We start from the raw sequence: 27,184 nt of genomic DNA, 5'->3' as shown, positions 1-27,184 counted from the left end.
TATAGACCATTAACCATAAACACTGCTCGCTGGGGGCTCGCCGGCATCGCTGTTGTGGGTGTAGATTGATTGCTTTGATTCAAATTATGTAGATTACTTTTAATATGAGAAGAAATGTATAAGCGACATGGTACAAAAGTCATTCGTAACCCGACTAAGTTTTACCATAAACAAATACATTTCATTCGACTTAAGATATCTGAATATTAAAGGTATTTATATGAAATCATATTTCAGTAACTCTATGACATCTTTCGCAGGAATTATTTAATATAATATTCTTTATTGTACACGCTAGAAAATATATACAAAGTTGCATAATGGTATAGAAAAAAAGTACAATGGGCGGTCTTATTAAACGAGGCAATTTCTTCCTGACAACCACATTATGGAAACATTAGAAGGATAAATGGTAGGTAGTTAACATATACATATAGAGAAAATATATATACATTTAAATATAGCATACATTCATTAATATAAACTTATGATAAATATAGCAAAATACATAATTATAAATGCAATATTAGAAAAAAAATAAAAGATAAATAATTAATGTTTTAGTAAATATTCGAACTTTCGTATTATGTTCAATTTAGTTTTATTATTTCTTGATTTTTTAATTGGGATCGATGTTCCACAGACATTAGCGTCCGTGCCATTGTTTTACATTTACGATTTATTTTTCTTTTGCTTAAGTTTTTGCATGTTAGTGTTTAAATCATAAAGTAAGTATCTTAATCTATTTTAAAGGCGCCCTAACAGTGTTCAGTTTCGTGCGACCACTTCCTCATCCATACTCCATATTACCATCCTCAGGTTGTACGCCAGTATCTACGCGACGGTTGCTGTATTTACATCGATGAATCTTGCGATCGCATCTTGAGTCTCGTCCGTGCAATACACGCACGAGTTTGTGTGACGTGACATTGCTACCACCGCATGATGGACACTGTTATACAGCCCAAGGGTGTCCGCGATGACCGCCTGCTCAGTCCCTGGGTGTCCTTGAACCTGTCTCTGTATTGCAGCCTTAGGTTTCTTCCTCGCCGCACGACTTTAATTGTATAACATACGCCTCCTCTATAGTTTTAGAAAAGGACCGTTTGGAAACGACCAGCATGCGATGAACTTGACAAGGATATCTCTCCGCCTTGAGCTTGTCAGTTCGTTTAATTCTTCATTCGTGTGAACGCATCTCACCATGTAATCTAGTGATCAATATGTGGACTAGGCTGTTATGGGAACTCCGACTTACTTAATCCAAAACTGTATATTATAGTTTAATGGAATCAGGCGTTACCTCGCGGAAGTTCACCCTAAGTAAGAAAAGGACCAATATTTAGCCACTTCCGCACATGCAGTGGTAGTCGTGCAATAAAGTGCACCGCCCGCCAGCCTGCTGATAAATGCGTATGCGGCAAACAATGCGAATCACACAACGGCCACCGCAAAATTACTCAACACGTGTTTCACCCTCCACGGGGCATCTTCAGGAGTTTTGTTATACCGATTAGTGCCAAACACATAGTGACTCTGTATCTTTGTATCTATCTGCATGTGCGGAAGTGGCTAAATATTGGTCCTTTTCTTACTGTATATTACAGGTCTTTGATGTCCATTCCAGAACCGCCACTTTCAGCGACTATTAGCCTGTTTACTACCATAAAGTTAGTTATTAAATTCATTTAAAATTTACAGTAGCAAAAAACATTTCATTACACCAAAGTGTAGTCAAATGAATCCAATGGTGTTTAAATTAAGATTCAAGATGTCTTGGGAATTATGTGTAAATGCTTCAGACATCCGAGAATTGGTATTATGTCCGCGATATCTTCGTAATTAAATCTAGTTTTAGCTAATTGAACTGAATATTGTCTATGTTCAACGGTAATAGTAAATTTAATTTACAACAATTATATACTGTTTATATATCTATTTATTTATATATTTATACTCTGATCTGTATGATCAAAAAAAAATAATTTTGAATTTGTTTTAGTAAAATTAGAAATAGTTGTTGTTTAACCGATGGAGGTAGAATTGTTGTCTAAAGTGGCAGGGGGCAGACTACGTTGTTCGTGAAACAAGCCTTCGGAAGCAAAAGGTTCTCGAGTAGCCTCCACGTGCCTATCCATCGTTTAAAGGTCCTAACAGGTCGTCCACGGGAAGTCTCTGGACGCTGGCAGCGTAATATTGAAGCTTTGAAGCTTTGCCATCAAGTGAACTATACGTTCACCCACTTAAAGTTTAACACCTGTTACAAATCACCCTAAATACGTATAGCACATATACACACATATATACATGTAAAAGTTTATGCTATGTAATCATATAGGAGTCATGGAGCGAAAATGTGTATATAAATTTTTATGATGCTTTCCAATTCGCGTTTGATCACCAACTTGGCTGATGTAAGGAAAGATGTGGTCGAAGGGCAGAAGCACACAGACACAGTAAGTACCCATTCAGTTTGACCCCGAAGAGCCTGGGTTATAATTCTCGGGAAATTAACAAGATGGATAATCTAAATTTTTTTATCATCTTATTCAGAGTTCCCCAAACTTTTTTGTGCCGTAGACCCCTTGCCATGTTTTTCCATGTTGGGTAGACCCCCTACTTACCTGATATTGATTTCCTGTAAATTTCTAACTCTAGTGAAGTTTCTCTAGTGTATGTTCAAAATTTATTGCGACCACAAAACGAATACCAACATCTTGCAACTTACACAACTTTATAAACATATATAATATTTTTTTTACTTCATAGGTACTTTTATAAATAATGTAAATGTTTTGATATTATAAGATAGTATGATCCACTATCGTGGACCCCCATTTTCATTTCATGGACCTCCAAATTTTTTTTCGCTGACGTAGACCACTTATAGACCCCTAGGGGTTGACATAGGTCACTTTAGGAATGACTGATCTTATTTTTGGGACAGGGATATAAAATTTTCTAGTTTCACCCTCTAACATCCTTCACAATTTCCATCTTCCATTCTTCATATTTCTATCATTCTCACAGCATTAATTTACTCGCCAAATTTCTTGTTACAATGTTTAATTACGCTTAATTACATCTCTTATTACCTTGTAACAAAACCGGAGGACGGTGTGGCGGCTTCCTTCCTACTCCAAAAGGGAAGCGATACTGCCACAAGCAATGCTCCTGCGCAGTTCCATTTCGTAAACCATTCTAAGCCCTCCATATATGGGACAGCAAGTGATCGCATGCACCACGTTGTAGTCCACCGCTGGGTCACAGATGCACGAGGGAATCCCTTTGAGCTTAAACCTATATAGGTACTCCGAGATTCCCCTGTTCCTCGAGCAGAAAGGTTAAGTCGAAACATTTGAAATGCCTTTAAGGAATTTCGACAGTGGAAGAGTCGTGGTGACCTTGGATTTGGATGGTGGGATAAGGTTGTGAATTTGCTCAGAACATTCCACAAAATTAATCACGTGAAAAATATATACAGACATATAAACAAATTATTAACTTTATGTCCAAGAAATTACTTAAACGTTGAAATAAATAGCATAGAGAGGTCATACCATTCCAGGCCCGAGGAATTTCGTATCGTCCAATAAACGAGGGCGTAAAACATTTTCGTACACATTAGAAAAAGTTACTGTAACTTAGTTTGGCTAATATTGGATAGGGAACAACTTCTAACAATTTGGTGAAAGATTGTGGCCTTCGACTTTTCGATACGAAATAAATCACTCGCATTATCTATTAAGTCCTTCTTATACTTATTCTATGATTTTAAAGTCATTTAGAAACATGACAATAAAAAATACTTAATACAGACTAGGACCACAACATAGTATATGTTCAAACGAAATGAATACATGACTAAGAAATGCAAGACATGATACGAAGAAGTAACATGTACACTACAAATACATGATAATTGCTCAGAATAAAAAAAATATTCATTCATGACATTATAATAATATACGAATGAATGAAGAGATCCGTAGACGAACAAAACTAAACTAAGTGGTAATCCATAAAGACAGAAGACATGGCCGCCAGGGCCTTATGGTTCTGGTAAAAACATCACGAACCAGCACTATAGCTTAACTTAGCGGTAAAAACTGGAACTTGCGATCGTAACTTGCAGTTCGATTTTCGGGATGCAATCTTATATAATTTATACTTTTTGCATCAATTATAAAGGTTTATCAATGCTCACAAGCAAGTTTCCGGAGGATGGACAGCAGCGTTTTCTGCGTACACATATATATATATATATATATATATATATACACATATTTATATACATATTTATATACATATAATCGTCACGCGTAGCGACGCGGTAATGCCATATCTTTTCTCTCGTTTATGATACGTTGTCATCTAACTAGAAGTTTAGTTGCCTCAATTATATTACGAATGTATCGGTGTTTTTTGATAATTTTATTAAACGTATCTGTGGAACATAGATCCTAATAATAAAAAACTAGGGGTAACAAACTTAAAAGCTAACTTGGACCTTACAAACCAACGCATTGTTAATTTTTTTATGGGCCGAAAAAAGAAATCAATGTTCATAGAAAAGTAACACTATATATATATATATATATATGACACACGGTTGAAATACTGTATTGTATTGTTTCTGAAGATGTTAATGCTGTTATCCCCAAGGCTTTTACAGCTTCATTGGTAATGAGTTCACGGAGCGGAAGGGTTCGTGAACTAGATGTTGAAATACCTTCAATCCGCACCAAGCTTTATGAAACTACTCTTATAGTACGTACAGCGTACCTTGTTTCCAGGTAGCTATAACTTGGGGAGTCTTTATGTACTATCGTAGACCTTGTCATCGTTTAACATCAGGTGAGTTACAGGTCAAAGTATTTGCCGATAAACATTAAAAAAGACTTTACAAATCAATCCAAGGTGGTACAGATATAACAAGTGTCAGGTTTGTAAATGTTATATAAAATTACTTATGTTTAAAATACAATTTAATATATTGACAACCTTTTCAAGGATGTCAGGAAACGATGGATGCAGACCGCTTGCAATTGGTTCTGTTGTAAATATATGGAGGAGGCTATATCCAGTAGTACACTACAGCTAAAGTGATGGTAATGATGATAAGTTATACATATATTATGAATACTAAAGTTATTATCTTATAACTAATAAAACTATACTTAAATCACACATAACTATACGTACGATATAAAACGCGAAAAGATATGACAATTATTCTGCAATAAGGTCTTGAATTTGAAAGGTTGTTGTTAATTTGAAAGGATGTTCCCAAAGAGCCTGGCTCTGTTAAACATGCATCTAAATCTCAAAATGGTAGCTCATTTGTAAATTGTACAAGCCCTGCTACAGAATAACCTAAATATACAGTCGTTTCTCTTGCGGCGACAAAACGAATTTTTCAGACCGTATTGCAGAGGCATGAAAAAAAAAACGAAGTAAAAAGAATTTCACGTCACTGTTTGTTAAAGCCAACGCGGATTCATCCACGCCGCTTCTGTCTCTTTGTGGGCTATCAAACACAAAGAATACAAATAAAATGATTCGAGCAATAGCGGGTTTTTTTTTTTGAAAAAAAAAATCGGTACTTCTAACAACGCCTGATCGATCTTCACAGAAGACTCTTCAAACTACAGTTTCAATTTTGTCAACTTCAAAGTGTTTCTTTGCGATAAATCTAACAGAACACTATTAAATACAACTATAGGATTTGTTTTAGAAGTATACGTGAATGCTAATTTTAGACAAAAACACAGACATAAGTATAACTTTCACTACTACACTTTACGCATAAGAATGGGTACAAAAACCACAGAAAAGGTTTTGGACATCACAGACGATAGTAGCAAAAGGCTGAAAAGGATCTGGTTCCCCTAAACACAAAGGTTAGGGGCATTGCTACCCTACGATCAAAAAGATAATATATCATAGAAATGTTATAAAGATTCAAAATGTATTTTGATGAAGGTGCAGTACAGACCGTCAAGTAAGCGTATGACGTCCATTCACAAGTAAGAAAAAGACCAATATTTAGCCACTTCCGCACATGCAGTGGTAGTCGTGCAACAAAGTGCACCGCCCGCCAGGCCGCTGATAAATGCGTATGCGGCTAACAATGCGAATCACAGAACCGCCACCGTTAATTCACTCAACACATGTTTCACCCCTTCATAACAACATGGTGTAACATAACTCCTGAAGATGCCCCGTGCGGTACACTTTGTTGCACAACTACTACTGCATGTGCGGAAGTGACTAAATAGTGCTCCTTCACCCCTCCACGGGGCATCTTCAGGAGTTATGTTACACCGATTAGTGCTAAATACAGAGTCCATTCACAAGGTCAAATAATCCACCTTAAAAAAAACGAGGCGACGTTATTCAGGTCGAAGACGCTGAATGCAGACCACTTGCTACTTGTCATTTTTGATATCTGTGGTGGTCTATTTCGAGCAGTGGACAAAGAAATAGAAGAAGATGAAGAAAAAGATCCAAGAGGTAGACAAAATAAATCTATACTACTTTGCAAAGCCACCAGAAGACCTGATGTTTGCGATACGTAAGGTAAAAAACTCACAGAAAAGGCGTAATGATTGGTGAACGATTGTAAAGATAATAAACAAGGAATAAAAAAGAAAAGAAAAAGAAATAGACCAAACGATGTAACCATTGATTGTATAATCAATGGAAGGTCTTTCTTTGTTGTAAATTAATTCTTGTATACCCAACTGTGAACCTCGGGTCCATGATTATTGCTTTACAGAAAACCTGCCGTTTCTGATTTAATGACGCCGAATAAAAATAAAGATCTAAGGTACATAAGACTCTGAGACAACGTGTTAGGGTTCAATGTTGCTTGTAGCCAGTCATCAAAATTTAATTTAGTTCCTAACCAGCATCTACAGATTTAACCTTTTTAATTTAACCAACGGATTTCGAAGGACGAAGGAGAATTTGAGTAATTGCATTCGGAATTGAAAACTGTTTCACACGGTCCACTATTAAAAGAATCAAGGTAAGTTTTAATATTTCATAGCGTGATTTCTCGTTTCGAAAATTAATTTTAGATCGATGTTTCGTTTCGTCCAGTTTTTCTTTCTTTTAAATTCTTTATTCAACTTAAGATTGCGTTGTCTAACATCTGTTAAGATGATAAATTCTAAGGCATTTATTTAGAGAAGAACAGGAGGAAGTAACCCACATTTTTAAAAAAAAATATTATAAAATTACTCATCATGGGATTTTAGTTTCTAATAATTTGTCATGAACACCGCCATCAAGCAGCGATTCTATCAATTTATACAGGATTCATTTTGTAGGATGTGCTACGGAACATCGGAGTGGTAAGTCGACCTAATACCACCTTTAAAATTGTGGAGTATCATTGGAGGTATATCAATCGTTTCGACTCAACATTTCTGACCCTCGCTTAACTATCGAGAGTTATAAGATCTTTTCAGTGTCAGAATTAGTCGCCTGCTAAGTCGTGCTTCATATTCGAGTTGGTGGTAAAATGTGGATAAGGACGCGTTAAATAAATCATTCTCAATGTGTACTATGTTCTTCGAAGTTATTTACAGTGTAGTAACTTTAAAAACGAACAGCCTTCGATGTAGTATTTTTAATATAAGAATGACAGCTTTCAGAAGACAGCCTACGGTGCTTTTGTAAAAGCGAATACATCGCCCGTAAAAAGATTTGCTTTTGCTATATATAGTCGATTATAAGGTACTAGAAATTTGTTTTTGGTTTGAAATAGTCTGGAGATGAACATATAATTTCTCAAGTGTACTATCACCTATTTTATCATCATCATAATTATTTTTATCACAGGCAGTTCTTCTTCGCTTAACTGTTACTTTCATCATAACTTCTGGTACTAGACGTTTTCTGCTGTACTTAGACTTTACCCTAGATTTCCAATAGGACCTGATAGGTACAGGTTGCATCCAGCCACTATTTGCTGTATAATACAACATAGTAGTATGTGATCTGCATTTGGCCAATTGAACTTGGAAATCCACGGGGCCATGGACATCAATTTGAAGGTCTACGGATGTAACCTTTAATCCAATTCCGTACTTTGATTCTACTCTTATTATGACCAAAATAATTTATTAGTAAAAGTTCAAATCATTCCAAATACGAATACAAAGTTAAAATACATTTTCAGGAACCATCATTTATGCTACACAGTAAGAAATGTTCCGAAGACAAATAGTGAAAGTTTCAGTAAGGTTATACCGGAGCTGGGAATCGCGTGGTTTTAGTTAGAGGAATGTTTCAATAACTTCGCATAAAGACAACAGACAACGCACAACCTAAATCTATTATATCAATAACTAACGAGCTTTCAGGGCCCTTGAGAAATGGCACAAGTTACTCGAAGCTCCCGACACGATTCTTGTTGACAAATCACGTCTGAGTCAAACTATTGTAGGCGAAGTGTTCTCGAATCAAGATCGACTGCTATTATTATTAGCTATTTTAAATATATTTATTCATAGCATAGTAGCATTTTATATAAAAATCATTTCAGTCTTAAGACATCGATTTCTGCGTGTCGTCATATTCCGTAGAATTTCACTAGATTTGATAGAATGCGACCAGCATCCAGAAACTTCTGATTTTTTTTCGCTTCCCTGACCTGCAAAAGTTTTTATGCTCGGACGTGAATTAACGCCTTCGGACCGTGAAGGTTTAACTACTAGGCGTTTAGTCTTTAATATATCAGTTCAAATTAGTTTGATAACAAGATTATGATGGTAATGCTTAGTAATGTTACTATCAGATCTGTACAAATACTTATTGAGGGTAGTTGTAATTTCTGTGCCGAAGCAATTTATTCATTTCATACTTAATGCGTCGGCTTTGAACTTTTAGCTGTGTTGTACACAAGCCTGATTATTTATAGGGTCGACACGCAACTCCCGAACTGTTTTATTGAATTACGAACCAACGGAAAGCTATACTATGTATATATGCTTTTATATTTTAAGTGTGTTTCTAGGAAGAAATATTTATATCTAATATATAAAATTCTCGTGTCACGGTGTTCGAACTTGAACTTCTCCGAAATGGCTTGACCGATTTTTACCAAATTTTACATGCGTATTCAGTATGTCTGAGAATCGGCTACTATCTATTTTCCATACCCCTAAGTGATAAGGGTGGTCCACCCTTAAATTTAATTTTTAATTTTTTAGACAATTTTTTTGTTTTTTATTTTATTATGATACAGCATACAAAAATACATACAAACCTAAATTTTCACCCCTCTACGATCAACCCTTATCTTACATTTGTTAATTAAAAACTTTAATTTTTTTTTGCAAATAAACGTTTGCGGGATCAGCTAGTACAGTGGCGTAGCTAGGGGGTGGCGAGCGGGGCGGCCGAACCAGGCACGACAAGCAGGGGGGGCACCATAGTTGAAAATATTTATTTTGAATTTTTTTGAATGATGAGTAATAAAATTTTAAAAGAAAAATGAAAACCGTAATTTAAAGTAAATAACATAAAAAAAATATCGAATTTTACTATTTTTGTGCTAAAAAAGTTGTTAAATAATATGAACATTAAATAAAAGTAAACGGTTACAAATTATAATATACACCAAAAATAAATAACCTAAATCACAAAAACACATATATGTTTTTCGAATTAGTCGACACTATTGATTTTGAAAATGTGATTAATGACTTTGCAGGCCAAAAAGCGAGGAATGTTCGTTTTTAAATTTTCCCAATAAATTTTATTAAGATTTGTTATTTTATATATATTTATTATTATTTTGAACCAAAAAAAATATATGTTAACTACATTCTGTGCTGGATTTTGAAATTATTTAGACTCTTTGGGGGGGGGGGGGGGCACCAAACCCCAATCTGCCCCAAGCCTCAAATACCATAGCTACGCCACTGAGCTAGTATGTTATATATTTCAAAGTTAACGTGTTGCGGATGTTGATGATGATTTGTTTTAAAAGCCTTAAGGTTCTGGAATGGACATCATCGATCAGCAAGCGTAGGTTGTCGTTAATTCAATCCATAATATTTTTATTCAAGTAGGGATTTACATGCGCTTTTAATTTGTCCATTATTTTAACATTATAAGTAGTAAGTTACCACCGGCTGGGATCCAGAACTGCTAAGAGCAGACCAGAAACTCAACAGTTGCTCTTTTAAATGCAATATCAAGTAAATGACGAATATCGGTCAATTAAAAAGTCTTGAATGCTTTAATAAGATATACTTATAATTTTACATTTAAAACTAAACAGGTCTAAGATATGTTGTGAAACTTTATTATATATGTACACTCATACCCATGAAGGATTTAACTTTTTGATGACAAAATTTAGTCGTTACGATTTTATTTTTATATCTTGTATTTAGACACTGTCTGCCAATGTAATTTCGTTGGAAAATGCTGAAGAGAAGTTGTTTTTAACCTGTCTTGTTGGAAATCTATAATATCTCCTCCCATCAGTAAATGGTATATGGTTGAAACGGTGATGATGGGTCCTAGATAGTTGATGATTGTCTGTGACTCCTGCTTTAAAGGTTTGACAATCTAATACGCAAAAGAAGGTCACTATCATAGCTTGAAGAATTGCTTGTCTGAAGTAAGAGGGGTACATCGCTCGTATAACTGACGGTTTTTTTTTGTGGCCCCCGCTATAATGAGCCTCTCGTACCCTATTATTTTGTTTGGGACCGGGACTTTATTTACAAATAATTTTTTCAGGGTTTTATCTTTATTGTACACTCACTTTCATTCTTCTCAATTTCTTTTATTCTTTCCTTTTATCCTTCACAATATCTTGCAATTTTTTTTCGTTCTTTCATTCCTTCTTGCTTTCATCGCCTTCCTTTCCTCATCTTTTTTACTCTTAGGTGGCTAGGTACAATTTTATTTATAATCTTTATTTTATTCTTACATTTTCTATTCTTATCTTTTAATATCACAGGTTTGTTTAGATTAGACTTTTTAATATATTAGAGTCTTGTCTTACATTCTATTATTGTTTAATAATTTCTTTTACATGTGCATATTATTCATTTTGGTTCAAGTTTTCCTATTTGGTTTTGTTACTTTTTCTTGCATTGCTTACCACCCTGCAAGCAAAAACTAATGGCTGTTGGGGCCGAAAGGTTTTTGAGGCCCTTCACTAGGTATACTGACGACATAGTTCACGAGAAATCGCTGGATGTAGCATAAGACTGGTCTTAGTGGCGACCTTTTCGGGAGGTCCATGCCTTACAGTGGGCATCCATCAGCTGAAAAGAAGAAAAATCAAATACAAAAAATCTGATCTAATTTTTTCGTATTACATTGAAACATGAATAGGTATAAAATTTACGAACGAGTGGGAAACCGAACAAGGGGTGTGACGCGAGTTATTTCACCGAAAGAATCTAAATTCGTATAACACACTTCCTTTCGCTTGGAAATTAATCAAATCGTGCGTGCGTTGGTCTTGTCACGCGATTTACGACTCTATAGTCATATTACCCTTTGCTTTGGAAATCGAATTGGTTTTGTTAATGAGTCGAACTTTTGTTGCCTTGTATATAGCCCTGGTCGAGCTGAGGCGATTTTTGGTAGCGGATAATACGCTGCCTCTATGGCCTAACGTTTCTTCTTTGTATACATGCATTTGATATATAAATATATATTTTTTTTTTTGTAAAAACAGTATGATTCGCTTCAAAGGGATGATCTTATAGCTTATATGTCAGCAAGAAACTATAAAGCTTTTAAGTTTAGACCTAATCACTCAGTTTAAAGTGAGCACACTGAATGTTGCATTATTTTTTTCCTATTATAATCCGATAAGCTAATAACTTCTAGCAATACAAAATCTGCTGAGACAGACAGAGTAAACTATATTAGATTTTGATACAAGGTGATTCGAATTTTGAAAATGATTTTTCTTACTAATTCTAAATTCTGTCTGGAAATAAGCTATTACATACCCAAAACCTATCATCCTGTATATTATTCTAGTGAAACTAATAACTGTCATACTTTTATATTAGTAAATAATGAAGTCTTTAGACGTATATATTTTAATATTTATTATTATTAAATTTTCTTATAATAGTTACATGTCAACTTCTCAGTCAGACGGTTTTATGACAAGTGGCGAACGGCTTGGTGACACAGATAATGTTTCTGAGTCCACAGATAATAAAATATTAGTTGAAATAGACTGCTTTTTATTCTTTTCAGATAAACGTTCACTGAAAGGCAAAGGCTTTTATCAAATACTGCCAGTATGACCGGGCATGTCTTGCCCACACTAGCAACTTCCCACGACCTTGAATATATCCACTTAGTGGGGGACCTACCTTACCCACTTTTTTATTATACATTGCCAAAACAATAATTTCATCTATAGAATCTAACCTTGATATTTTCTTTGATGGAAACAAGTCATTAAAAAAAAACTCGTGGATTTATAAAGTTCATTTTGTATATTTAATTCAGCTTCTTATGTCATTGTTGTTTCGTTTTCTATTTTGTTAGTTTCCTTATAGTTTCAAACAGGAAATACAAATCGTATTTCCTTTGTTGTCCCTGATTGAAAAATAATTATTGTAATACTGTGATTAAAAAGTAGGGTGAATTTGTTAATAAAATATAAATTCTTTATATATTTATCCAAATCAATTTACCAACTTTTACCAACTTTTACCAACGCTTTTTATAATCTTTGAAAACGTCGGAATATTCTTTTTGTGGTACAACCTTTAAGACATTAGATTCGGCTTTTATCACCTCAATATTGTCAAAACGGCATTCACTCATTGTCCTATTAAATTAGCCGAATAGCAGAACTCACACGGAAACAAATCAGGCGAACAGTTACGGAACGATATGAGTCGAGTTTTTGGCAAAAAAAGGTCATGAAGTACTATGTAGTATGACATCGAACAATCGAAAACTAACTAAAATCTTGACTCGTTTGTGATATAAAACAACCTTTAAAATGGTTGGAACGGAGCTGAATGTTATTCCAACTTTTGACAAAAAGACGCTTGGCAAATATTATATACAGTCTTACTAACCTAGCGAAAAAAACAGCTACCTTTCTAATTGCCGGAAGCTTTAAATGACTACTTCACCTTACTTTTTGATCATATTACACATCTATATACACAAGCTATACATACAAACAACCATTGTCGCTAAAGAGTTAGCGTCTTATTAAAAGACGTTTGTAACACTTTATCAATTTATTTAACACACGAACAAATTTTTATTAGCGCTTGAGTGCGAGAAAAAAGGACGTGCATTCGTCGTAAAACTCTGGGGCGCACTGTGCTCTGCGACCGAGTGAAAGCGGGCAATAGAACAAAGGCGCAAAAGAAACAAAAGTAACAAAAGGTCTGCGCCCGCGTCACCGGTGCGTGCATGTGCCCGCTGCAGTAATTCGGCACACTAAGTTCGCCCGTCGGCTACGCTCGCCCACAAAATCTTACACCTATTATTCATTCAGACATCACATCAGTGTATATACGACTCCCACAGTCGCTATTCCTTCTCTCCCTGTGGGGGGATATAACATAATCGCCCCGCTTGGCAAGCGAGTTGGCACTCGCAGTGTGGTATGCCCAGAACATATCTCAGGAATTGAACCTGTGACCTGCTATTGCAAGTTTCAGTTCTCTAACGCTGGACCAATAAGAACGTGCATTGAATTGCCTTTTGAGTCTAATATAATTCAATTTTTTCTGGTCTTATTTTTTAAACTTTTTAGTCTTTAATTATTATTTACAAATTTCTTTTTACTGTCATTCTCTTCTATTGGTCTTCATATTATCATTCATTCATTCTCTATCATATATCACAATGTCTTACATTCTCATTCATTCTTAATTTATTTCTTTGCATTGCCTGTTTTCTTCTCTATTATCACAGTGTAAGATTTTTATTATAATATTTGATATTCTGTTTTAATTTATCGCAGATTTATTTTGATACTTACAATTACACTTTAGTTTTATTCTGTATATATATCTGTGTATGATTCACTATATATATTGAACTAATATGGTAATATGAAAACAGCGAATGAACGATGAATATTAATCTAGTAATATTAAATAATATCTAGGTCGTGCAATCAACATGGACATATGCACACAACCGGCATGGAATGACCTGACCTAGTTCACATAACGCATCTTATAGATCCGTTTCCAACCTATATCTAGGACGAATAAGGACTTCGTATTACAATCGCAGATAGAGAGAGACAGCATCAACGTCTCTCTTTGTCTATCTCGAATCACCTGAGAAATATAATTGAATATATTTATATTTTAGACTCGTGACAAAATCAGTTAATATTTTTATTGCACATGATAGAAAATATATATTAATAAAGTACAGTGGGTACTATCACACGCGGCAATTTCTTCCAGACAACTATAGTATGAAAACAGTACAAAGATAATTAATTATAGCAAAGACAAGATAATTAAAAATAATTAAAGAGTATTTATGGAAATAATTTCAATTTCATCGACTTTTTCGATCTACCATATGAATTAATAATGCTATGCATTATTAATTCATATGGTAGATTATTAGTAGATCGAATCTTAAGGAGTAATGTTACACTGATTACTGCCAAACACCGAGTGTTGGTGGTGGGACCGAGGGTTGGTAGTGTTGGGACTCGGTGTTTATCAGCGGGCTGGCGGGCGGTGCACTTTGTTGCACAACTACCACTACGTGTGCGGAAGTGGCTAAATATTGGTCCTTTTCTTATTTAGGATGGACTTCCGCAAGGTAACGCCTGATTCCATTAAATACTTGGTGGAGGTTAATATCCAGCTGTGGACGTCTTACAGATGGAATCATAACTCAGGTCACAGGGAACCACTGTATGATGGCAGCCTAAGACCTGTCATGGATGCGATCTTTCGGAGAGATGTATACCTCTCAGTGGGTGTATATAGGCTGAAATAGATAAAATGAACGATGTAATAATATTATACTCGGTATATCTCGATTGCATCAAAAGTTTACGAACAAGCTAGGGTTTATCCTCTCGAATCCTATCTGCGCTATCCGTGCATCGCCTGTGAAACCGTTCTTCGGCGATTTTAATGAGTTAGCTCCGAAGTGAGTTCAACCATTATTACAAAACACGGGTTGTTGCTTGTTTTAACAGCTTCAAGGGAATATATACTGTATTACCAAAAAATTTAAGACATGTTTTTGAATAACTAGATATATAGATATATTGATGCGAGTTTTATGAATTCGTTTAGACTTAAAATTTTCACAATAATACCGTTTGGCCCTTCAAACCCATTCTATTATAGATCTATATATATATTATAGATCTACAGGGGAAGTCTATGATAGTGGTGAACGCGTATACTATGGGCTGTAGTGTGCTGAAATGGTGATGATTAAAAGCCTTTAAAGATTTCATCACTTACTCTAAAAACAGTTTGTGATTCTTACTGGATAAAATAATATACATAAATCTTTTGTGTGCCTTCGTATTTTTCAACTTTTTTTGTGCCGTGCCCAACGTTGGCCTTTTTAAAATACCCCCCCCCCCATTTCCCCTCTGTTGTAATATAAAAAAAAAATTATATTAAACTGAAAGGGTTGGTCTCTTGTTGAGTCAACTTTAGAATTTGCCCCAGTGTGGGGCGTGGAAACCATGTTGAGACACTGGTAAACGTCGTAAAAGGAATCGCAGAGTCCAATTTAAAAGAAACTTAAACTTAAAATTGTTCTGAGAAGAACCAACAATAAACTATTTTTTTATTGTACACTGGTATACATCGACTTTTAAAAAACAAGGTATATTTATTTCTTGGTTTTAAGATGATTATGTTTTTATATTTAAATCAACCATTAAATAAATACTCTACTGAATGTTAGACGTTACAAACGCGAGACGATTGCTAAGAAAAATCTTTCAAGGAAAGCAAATAAATATTGACTCTAGCTGCATTCGAAGATGCGGCAATAAATTATGTAAATTCAATCGAATTGGGAAGCTAATGTAAGGGGTGCTTTATAAGGGTTTATCGAACAAACTAAGGAATTTCATTGACCAAGGAATCCGTCTTGAATTTTAAGTAGACCTTAATATATGTGGCGGTTAGAGATATAAAGGATATTTGATTGTTTAAATATATTTCCAGGCTTGCTTTTATACGATATAAAGCGTGATCTGATATAGTTGTAAACGCTTTGAGGTGTTGGGACGGATATATATTTTTTAACAAAATCCGGAAGTGACCAAGCAATTTTTAACTTTGTATCGAGATGTTTTACAGTTTTTACTCTCATATTTTCCTTTGATATACAGGGTGATTAGTTATACGTATAAAAGGTTGATGGTACAATGGTAATGGTGTACACTCTTTGCAAAAAGCAATTATTTTAGAAATAATAAATAACTTAATATAGAAGCAAGAAAAAGTGTTTTCAAAATTGTAATAAATTTTCGTTTTCTTTATTGTACACTCTGGAAAATACATACATAGTTTCATAATAGTAAAGAAAAAGCACAATAGGCGGCCTTATCACACGAGGCCATTTATTCCAGGCAACCATAGTATGAAAACAGTAGAAGTATAAATAATAGGTAGCCAATGTGTATAAAACATACATATATACATATGGATACAGTATATATAATTATAGTAAATACGGTTTAATACCTAATTTTAAATATATTAATAAACAAATATAGCAAACCGACTAGTATCGCAATTGAAGAAGAATAAAGAAAAAAAAATCATAGGTTATGTAAATATTTCTTAACCATTACTATATATTAAAAATAATTATTGTTTAATATCTAACCCAAAAAAAAAATAATGTTACATGTCATAATGATCAAAATGAGCGGAATTCACCCCTTTAAACCTTTTTATCCATATCTAATCTCACTGATGTTTTAAAATTTGTGTATAAACATACACAGGTTCTTCTTTTCAGCCGATAAACGCTTACAGTAAAGCATAGGGCCCAATCAAAGATCATTGGGATCTCCTAGCGGCTTAACCATGTCGTCGGTCCCCCTAGTGGGGGTCCTACCCACACCACGTCTACAGGCTCTAGTAGCGATTCGAGAAGCTTTCCGCCCTAACGGCCTTCAGTTGCACGAGCGATGTTCCACACCCACACAACTTCAGACGAGAAATTATTCGAGCTACTTCAGTGATCATGGTACTCCTGCTGATCTCTTCATTTCTAATTAGATCACGCAGTGGAACTCCGAGCATAGCCCTCTCCAATGCTCTCTGGGTTACCTGCCTACAAGTAATTTATGGACCGTTTTGGGTTGTCTGGCAAAGAATGTCTATGAGGCATTAATTCAACCATAACCAAAGGCATTGGTCTCCCCAAAGATCATGACCGCGTCGAAGACTGCAATTTACTACGACCTTGGCTATGTCGTCAGTCCACCTAATCACCACTCGGGAAGCTTTTCTCTTTCTCTCTGGTCCTAACAGCCATCATAGTATTATCATTTATTATTAACTACGAAATGAAAATATATCGAGAAATGATTAATTAAAACCCAAAAGTACATTAGTTCACGTCGTAGAGCATGACAATGGCGTACGGGAATACATTCGAACAGGGGATTAAATTAATCAGACAAAAACGTCTTTTAACGGTTCGTAAGACAAAACCGCCGAAGGATTAAACCACTCAACCGTTTTATTGTTTTCCGCCGCATCCTTTAACGTCCACCCTAATCCTGGATGCGGCTGCCGTAGTACCGATGTACAAATATATATCTAATATATGTATAAAATTCTCGTGTCACGGTGTTCGAACTTGAACTCCTCCGAAACGGCTTGACTGATTTTTACCAATTTTAATATGCGTATTCAGTAGGTTTGAGAATCGGCTACTATCTATTTTCCATACCCCTAAGTGATAAGGGGGGTCCACCCCTAAATTTTATTTTTAATTTTTTAGACAATTTTTTTGGTTTTTATTTTATTATGATACAGCATACAAAAATACATACAAACCTAAATTTTCACCCCTCTACGATCAACCCTTATCTTACATTTGTTAATTAAAAACTTTAATTTTTTTTGCAAAACAACGTTTGCGGGATCAGCTAGTATTTTATATATATACACACTGTTGTATTCTGTCTTATTCTTTATACAGTGTAGCATTATATATATGTTAACAAAATTTGTATTTCAACTGACCGGTTTTGATATAAACGGTACATAGTATATATATATATGTCTTTTGTACAAATGTAGGTGTGTGTATAGAAATGTATATATTTGTATGTATGTACACCCTAAACTACCTTCTCCTTTATATCTCTAATCTCCATAGAAAGATTATCTGGTAGAGATTGCCGTGTGTGATACCACCGCTTCTTGTACATATAATAGTTTTTTTAGTATTATCTATGGTGTTGTCGTATCATTAAAGTGTAAATGAATTATAAAAAATATTATCTGTATATATATATATATGTATATATGTATATATGTATATATGTACATATACATACATATATATATATATATAGCTTTCTCACATCGTTGCAGCCTGTAGACGCCCACTGCAAGCCATAGGTATATTTAGTGCGCAAAATCTGAATTATATAGGACTGCATCTCAGGAATCGAACTCGCGATTTACGATCGTACGTCTGTCTTCTACCGCTGGGCCAGTATCTCTTTTGTTACAGACTGTATGGTATGTTTAAATTATCGCGAAATAAATTTCTCGCTTGAGATCGCTTTAAATTATCCAAAATAAGAAAGTGACTTAAGGGAATGACTAAAGGCATTTCTCAACATTGGGTAGGCAGTTAATTAAAAATTAATTTCGTTAAACCGCAGTGTAAATAACGCAAATCGAATTTCTTGAGCCCTGTGAAAAGAACTTGATAGCCAATCACGTTTTGGATTATCTCTCTACCTCCAGTTTATATACAGACACAACGACTGTAAATTTTCCGGCAGAATTTTCTGCGCTGAATTCTGTATACTTTGTCATTTGATAGTTCGTTTTTTAAATAAAAAAAAAACGTAATGTATGTCTTTAATTATAAACATATAAACAAAGAAATTTCTTTATTAATTCTATTTTATATCGTGCCTCGGTTATTTAATGTCGGTAAAGCAGTGCCTGTTTAAACTTGACACTTCATAGATGGCGCTGTTAACAGTGTTATGATGGCGTCCATTGCGGTCGCCGGTCGGTAAAGCAGATTTCTTTTAAAATACACTGTTTCGGTAATTTCTCTATAATATATTTCATTAAGGATATTTAATTAAATTATATGCTGGCAGCGCCAGAACGACATAGTGACGATGTTAAGGGAAGATATAGACCTCAATGTCAGCCGATAGATGCCATTTCTTAGCCTGACTTTATGGTGATGTATATATATATGTTTTCTTGTCAGTATAAACATTAACATCGTATAAATTATTCTCTTGGTTGTTGTAGTTTCAAGACTCCTAAGTTATTGTATACACTATTATAAATTACTGTGGTATTAATAGATTTTATAAAAATAATTAGTTAATATACTCTTAAAAAATTAAATACGCATTTTTATACTATCCTTAAATGCATTTATTAAAACTATTTTTAAAATGTACTAATTTTAATTATGGTTTAAAAGTGTAAATCTGCCACCGGACTTTCTATATATGCCATTTTCAAGATTAAGTAAACGTCTTTTGGATATTATAAATAAACTAAACAACTCTGTACAGAGTAATGAAAATATTTCATTTATTTTATTTGTGACTAGCAGACGAGACACGCTATATAATTACCAGCAACTGGGAATGTACCTGTAACAAAAATAAATTTTAAGATAAGTTATTTGAACATGAAACTTTATTATCAAGAAAGACATGAAATATGATTACTCAAATTTAAATTTCCTTTTATACCTCGTCAATAATGTAGAACAGTGATTCCCAAAGTGGTCTATATCGACCCGTAGGGGTCTACGTCAGCGAAAAAAATTTGGGGGTCCATGAAATGAAAATGGGGGTCCACGATAGTGGATCACAATACATACACTGATAGTACCTATTTACTTACATCATTAGCCGAGGAAATTTAAGATTAACCCTTACAAATTGATGCCAAATGCTGATAATTTATTATAAAAGCATCAGGTTCATCCTTCTCACTAAAAATATTGACTAATTGCTTATGTTATTTGATTTATATATAGTTTATTTTATGTTTATTTAATGTTACGTACATTTTACATAACAAATACCAAATTTTATTTTGAGTAGTTTTAATTTAAATTCAATTAATAAATGTATAAATTAACATGTGTTTTACTTTAAGTTTTTAACACTTAACTTCACTACAGTTAGAAATTTACAGGAAATCAATATCAGGTAAGTAGGGGGTCTACCCAACACAGAAAAACATGGCAAGGGGTCTACGACACAAAAAAGTTTGGGGAACTCTGATGTAGACCATTAAACAGGGTTTACAAATTAAAATTTTAAGTTCGTAGATTTATTATTCATCTAAGATGCATTACATCTTTTATTGACAATTAAATGAGTATATCGCCTGATCAGAAAGTAAATATTGGAACTAGTTAGTCCTTATCTCCTCCCAGAAAGGGCAGTTATATCCGAACAGTGAAAGGGAAGTTGCAACAACACTCTCTCGTCCCTTAGTAGATTATAAATAGAAAAACGGAAAGAGAAAAAAAACTCATTTCACGAAGAGCGTGTTTTAAAGAAAATTGAAAACCCATCGAACATCATTTTCCGCGCAGAACACGGCGCTTCAAAAAGTTTTCCCCAGCTGTCGCTCAGTCGAGCCTCGATGCGAACTTTGGAAATTTATTCATGACAAGGTGCCTACGCCTTCTACTTGAGTTCGAAAACAATATACATTTCTTAATAAAAAGTATTACATCTCACGTTTATATGTATTGTCAAAGTAAAACAAAATTAATTTCAAATAATATACGGTTACTCCAATGTAAGAGTAAAGGAAAGGGCTTTAATGGAATCAGGCGGTACCTTGCGGAAGTCCATCCTAAGTAAGAAAAGGACCTATATTTAGCCGCTTCCGCACATGCAGTGGTAGTCATGCAACAAAGTGCACTGCCCGCTGATAAATGCCAAAAAAAGTGGCTAAATATTGGTCCTCTTCTTATAAAGGGCTTTGAGATCGAATCAAAAATGAGAAGATCCGTGGAAGAACCAACATCACTGACGTAGTTCCAAGAATTTCTCGGTGCACGGACGACATAGTTAAGGTTAGTCCGGTCAAAGTGACAATCTTCGAGGAAGGGCTATGTCTTGCAGTAGGCGATCATCGGCTGAAAAGAAAAAAATGCTATCAGCCTTCAGCTCAACGGGGTAGAGAGAGCTATGCTCGGGTTTACACTACGAATCACAACATAAATGAAGAGAATTGCAAACGAAAGGTAGAAAACGACATAGCTCAGATATTGCTGATATGCTATTTGTAGTGGCAGTTAGTATGCCATATAGTGCGCAAAAGAGTTGCCCGCATGGGCCTTAAGATTCTGGAGTAACACCATAAATCAACATGTGCAGCTTCGGACATCATGTAGGCGAACGTTTTAATATGGACAGACAATCTTGTTAAAGTCGTCTGGTACAACTATCCACTTCGGCTGCTTCAAGCCAGTGAAAAGCCTTAAAAATCTATAAGAGCAATCAGTAAACGTTCTGTTGTTAAAATGATGTATTTAAAATTTGAGCAATTTTAATTTAGTAGATAAACTGAAACCATCGAGCGATATTCATTATGGAATTTACATCAAAACTTTCGCTAGATGGCGTTAGTAACACACAACCTTTGGGTAGCACTGATAGATGGCGCTGGACGTCGATTACATAACGCTACGGTTTGTCTCAGGTAAAATGCATGTACAAAAACTGGCTATTAAAAATATTTTACAGTTTCGCAGATATGATTTTTTTTTTCATAATAAAAGGGGCAATACTCGATGAATGGTTGGAAACGTATGTGTTTAGATGATATAATATACATTTTAAAGCACTCATATGAGAACTTTCTGTTAGTGATCAATATGACCACAATATATTTTGGAGTTATATTATTTTTTGATTTTGATTTGACTTCGTATGGATTCTTCGATCTTCGATCTTCGATTTGAACTAGAAACATAGCTGTTATGTATTCGCTGTCATTGCGTTTGGGTTCAAATTATTATTGATATGCTATTATAAGGAATGTCTGTATGCATGTAATGTAAACCACATTGATCATATCAGGCTTATATTTTACTTGCCCCCAAGAATGGATACTCACCACCATATCATATGGTAGTAAAATTTGCGCGTAAAATTTTTGCCATTACATTAATTAATGTTTGGTGTGAAATGAGAGGTTAAATAGGTTAGTAATGACTCCGTAACCGCCCGATGCGATTATGGAGACGTCAATTAATTATTCATAGAACAATTCCCTAATTAATTTACCTCCGCCGCGGCCCGTCTATTCGCTCCGCTCTGATGTTTCGAAGCGTGAGACTGCGTCGCTTCGTTTCCCGATATTATCGTTTCGAAATGATATTAACGAAACTCCGCTTCCTTTGAATTTTGAGTGTTGAAATTTTTGTTTTGTATAACCTTACGAATTGAACATGAAATATCAAAAATGTTTTATTTCTCACTAGAAGCTATGGCATTTCTTGTTTTGGTAAGCCACTCATAGAAAACTTCGTTTCGAATAATTGTAGTTTTTTTAGTAACAGATATGACATGACATGACGTGTAATTTAAAGAATGACGTCTGTTGCGTGATAGTAATTCTCCTTTTTAATATATATATATATATATATATATATATATATATATATATACATATATGATAGTCTATAAAAAGATTCCCGCACCAGAATGATTAATGTACTTCATTTAATAGTGAGGGTAGATCGACAAATACGTTCCTAAATCGCGCTATCGAAGTTTCTGCCCACACTGACATAAATGCAGCGCGCGCTCCTCCCTCAGGGGTCCTAGTGTCTCAGTCGCAGTTTGGCCAAGCCGATCTAAATTTGCGTCATGTCCAATACAAACATGACTGACTTAATAGAATTTAAATAAATCTAACTAATTATTAACTTGATTTTGGTAGTAAAGCTTCGGCATCTCGAAGAATGATATCAATATACTGCTCGTTTATTTTAGTATATAAATGTGATTATTTTTTATATTCACGAAAATCATATTTTAATACTTACTATCTTCTTTCGGACGAATAGAAATTGAAAAAAAAAAAACACAAAAATTAACAACTTTGGACCTGTTCTTGAGTTTAAATTGATATAACTAGCAAGTTTTATATTTTAGTAACGTTTGTCGTCATTTACGCTAACCTTATAGGAAAGGTTAAATTCACCCAGAGAACAATGAATAGAGCTATTCCAGAAGCTTCGCTGCGATATCGAATCAGATATGAGAAGATCCATTGGAACCAGGCTCATGGACGTAGCTCCAAGAACTGGAAGTGGCAGTAGGCGGGGCACACCACAGGTACATCGGGTGACCAGAAGCTGATAGACGTGACATGGGTAGGCATCCAACTAGGTCAGTGTTTCCCAACGTGGTGCCCACGCCCTACAGGTGGGGAATTTGACTTTTATGAGGGTTGTTTAGAAAATTTACAATTATACAATTATAACTTAGGAGTTATCAAGACAAGTGTGAATAGGTTTCTTCTAGACAAGCATGTACTGTTGCATACCTCGACAATGCTTAACATCAGGTGAGACAGAGGTCAAATGCTACTGGCATGTAATAATTATAGTGTACACTGTTTAAACTAAAGTTATGTTCAAAGGAGTAATAACACACACATATATATATATATATATATATACATAGGGGGGGGGGAGTTATGTGAATTTTAGAGAGGCTTAAGTGGGGCGTGATACAGAAAGGGTTGGGAAGCACTGAACTAGGTGTACTGACTACAAAGTTAATATTTGGGTATATATAACCATGTAAAAAATAGCATACAATAGTATAAAATACAAGTGAATCTTATATCAGTTTGATTAAAGGAAAATAATTAACCGTTTAAGCCGAGCGTAAACTGAATTATGGTATCGAGCAACGCCCGCATGATGCGTTGACGGCAATAATCGGACAGGAAATTAATCAAGCAAAAACCTCCCTTAACGCTTCGCAACACAGAGCCCCTGAAGGATTAAAATCGCTCAACCGTTTTATTGTTTTCAGAGTACCTTTCAACAGTCCCTCCGTGGGAAACGAGTGTCTAATGCCTTCCCTTATCTGCGATGTTTACATTCGACAAACATATTTGCGGAGCACGTGTATTTATTTATTTATTCATATACATTTTTTAAATTAATTATTCAAGAAGCCATTACTTTTTTTAATCTCGTAAGGTAAACCTTTATGGTAAATACAATCTCCTTTCGTTGCTTTGACAATCAAATAGTATTTCAGAAATCACATCTTCTTCTTCCTTCTTCAAAATTGCCACGATGAACGGTCAAGTGCTGACAGAGAACTCTAACATAACTTTATTAATATTAAGTATATTCATATATATATTTTAATTTATAATTCGAGAAGCCACCACTTTTTTAATCTAGTAAAGTAAACCTTCATGGTAATTACAATCTTCTTTCGTTGCTCTGACAATCAAAGAGTATTTCAGGAATCGTATCTTCTTCCTTTTTCAAAATTGCCACGATGAACGGTCAAGCGCTGACAGAGAATCTTAACAGAACTTTATTAATATACTTACATATAATAATATTTTTTATATATCACTACATTAAACCTAAACCTTGTGTGCAGTTTTAAGTTAAGAAATAGTTTAATATATTTTGTAAACACTGTGACGTGTAGAAACGTGAACAAAAAAAATCGGAAATATGAAAGGTAATTAAAAAAAAAACAACGGACGCTAATGTTTGCGGAATGTTGATTCTAAAAAAAACTAACACCGCTGATCTTTTGCGAAAAAAGTTTAAAATTTAATTATATAGTCGATTAGACAATCGCAGACCACGAGAGATTTGACGCGGCATCGGTGAGCGGCGCATTAAGTAAACCGACGACACAGTTCAGGTCGCGGGTTGGGCCAGCATGGAACCAGGAGCCAGGTAGGAGATTTTGGGATGATTTGCAGGGGTGTCCATCAGCTGATATGATGATGAGTCATTTACATTCGTCGTGCAATAAAGTTCACCGCCCGCCAGCCCGCTGATAAATGCGCGTGTTAATTCACTCTACACGTGTTTCACCCCTCCACGGTGTATCCTCAGGAGTAATGTTACACCGATTAGTGCCAAACACTGAAAACCTACGGATTTTATACTGCCAGATGTCAAAACCTGTTGCATTCAAATTAAAATAACATATTTCAATGTGAATACCTTATACAGGATGATTGAAAATACTTCTGCTTTACAACAATAACTGATCACCATATGTATGAGAGATTCGAACTGGAGGGCTGACGAAAATCACGATACAAACAAACTGCTTAAAATAAACTTCTCGGGTGCACGATTTGGATTTATCGTCGCGGGTATTCGGGTTGTAATGTTGGGCCCCGAAATCTGCGATAATTTTCTTTTAAGAACGCAAATTCCTTTGTCGCGTTTAGTTGATCTTCACGGAGTTTTATGCGGTATGATTGTAGATTTAACTAAATTATCCTTGTGTTCGTGTATTACTGTGTTTTCTGTAACTTTATTTCAATAAAACGTCTAATTTTGCGACTTGTGCGTTTATCAATTGATTAATATGTATCTTTGTAAGCAAATAATACAGTAAATTACCAAAGAATTTCTTATACAGTTGTCTTATATAAAAACCTTCATTTAAGAGAATGACAAAATGACTACATTCTCGTTTTGGATACGCTTTTCTCGGCGTAATTCCCCGCTAGACACACGTATTTAAAACCTCCCATACACTGTACCTTTTATTTAGATAAACACGCATAAACCCAGTCTTCGCTTTGTTTCACGAGGTCCTTTATATTACGGAAAACTCTTCTCTTCTCGTGTAATAATGAAAAACCTGAAAATTGTTTTTGACTACAAAATAAATCGCTTTAATTTATTTAAACACTTTTTATATGTTATATGTATAACGGTGATTTTTTAGATATATTAATAAAGGTGGGTGAAAGAAGTTAGTATCATAAATATCGAAAAATAAAATGAAAAAGTTAAATCAAATTGAAAAGGGAAAATAATCACATAAAAACTTTATTTAAATATACTAATGGCCACTACTTGCAATAATGATAAAAATATACCATAATATAATTAAATGTATTTCGATCATTTATGTATAATAAATATATAATAAAATCGTATTAACACTACGGTTTTATATATTATATTACTGTAAAAGTTATTATATATATATATATATATATACACACACACACACATAGCCACATGTCGATAAACTTGTAGTGAAGAATTTAATATAAAAATAATAAGTTAAAGTATATTTATTACCATTTGTATGAATATTGATATATCTAATTTGCTATGGATCATCGTATTGAGGTTTTGCAAGGTTTTGTTTAAGTAAAGTTTTGCAATGGAAAACTCGTGTTTTAAATTTAAAATTTTCCTAGACAACCGAGTAAGAAAGGGGCAATATTAGCTTTGTTATTTGTGCGGTTTTTTATTTATGATGTCACATTAGATATAAAATATTGCACGTTCTAAATTAAAGTGTATTTAAAAGAGAATTCTTTTTTATTGTTTTACAGCGGAAAAACTGTGGATTCGGGCCGTGCAAGACCTCCATCATTGTGAATACCTTTGAAGAAAGCCTATGCTTTTCATGAATTCCGTTTGAAATCTCCTTATAAGCAAAATGTATTACTTGTAAAAAAATCTTAAAATAACCTTTTCTATATAGACCCGAAGATATTGCCCCGAAACGAAAACAAAATTATGCTGTTTTTGAGTAAGAAAAAACACGAAAAGTAAATACACAGAAAACATTTCCTTCGACAAAAATGAACAGATAAGGCCAGTTGAATGAACCACCTCCAATATTTTACCTTCAAACAAAGCAAAAGTGTAATAAAAAATTCGTTGAATAATTGCATCATATCTCTGCAAGTTGCCAACT

The sequence above is a fragment of the Battus philenor genome, unplaced genomic scaffold, assembly GCF_028537555.1.
Source record: "Battus philenor isolate CCGP_79_NKW_IND1 unplaced genomic scaffold, ilBatPhil1.0.hap1 SCAF_17, whole genome shotgun sequence".
In the NCBI taxonomy this organism is placed as follows: Eukaryota; Metazoa; Arthropoda; class Insecta; order Lepidoptera; family Papilionidae; genus Battus; species Battus philenor.
The sequence above is the reverse complement of the archived record's forward strand: the minus strand, read 5'-3'. Positions refer to the sequence as shown.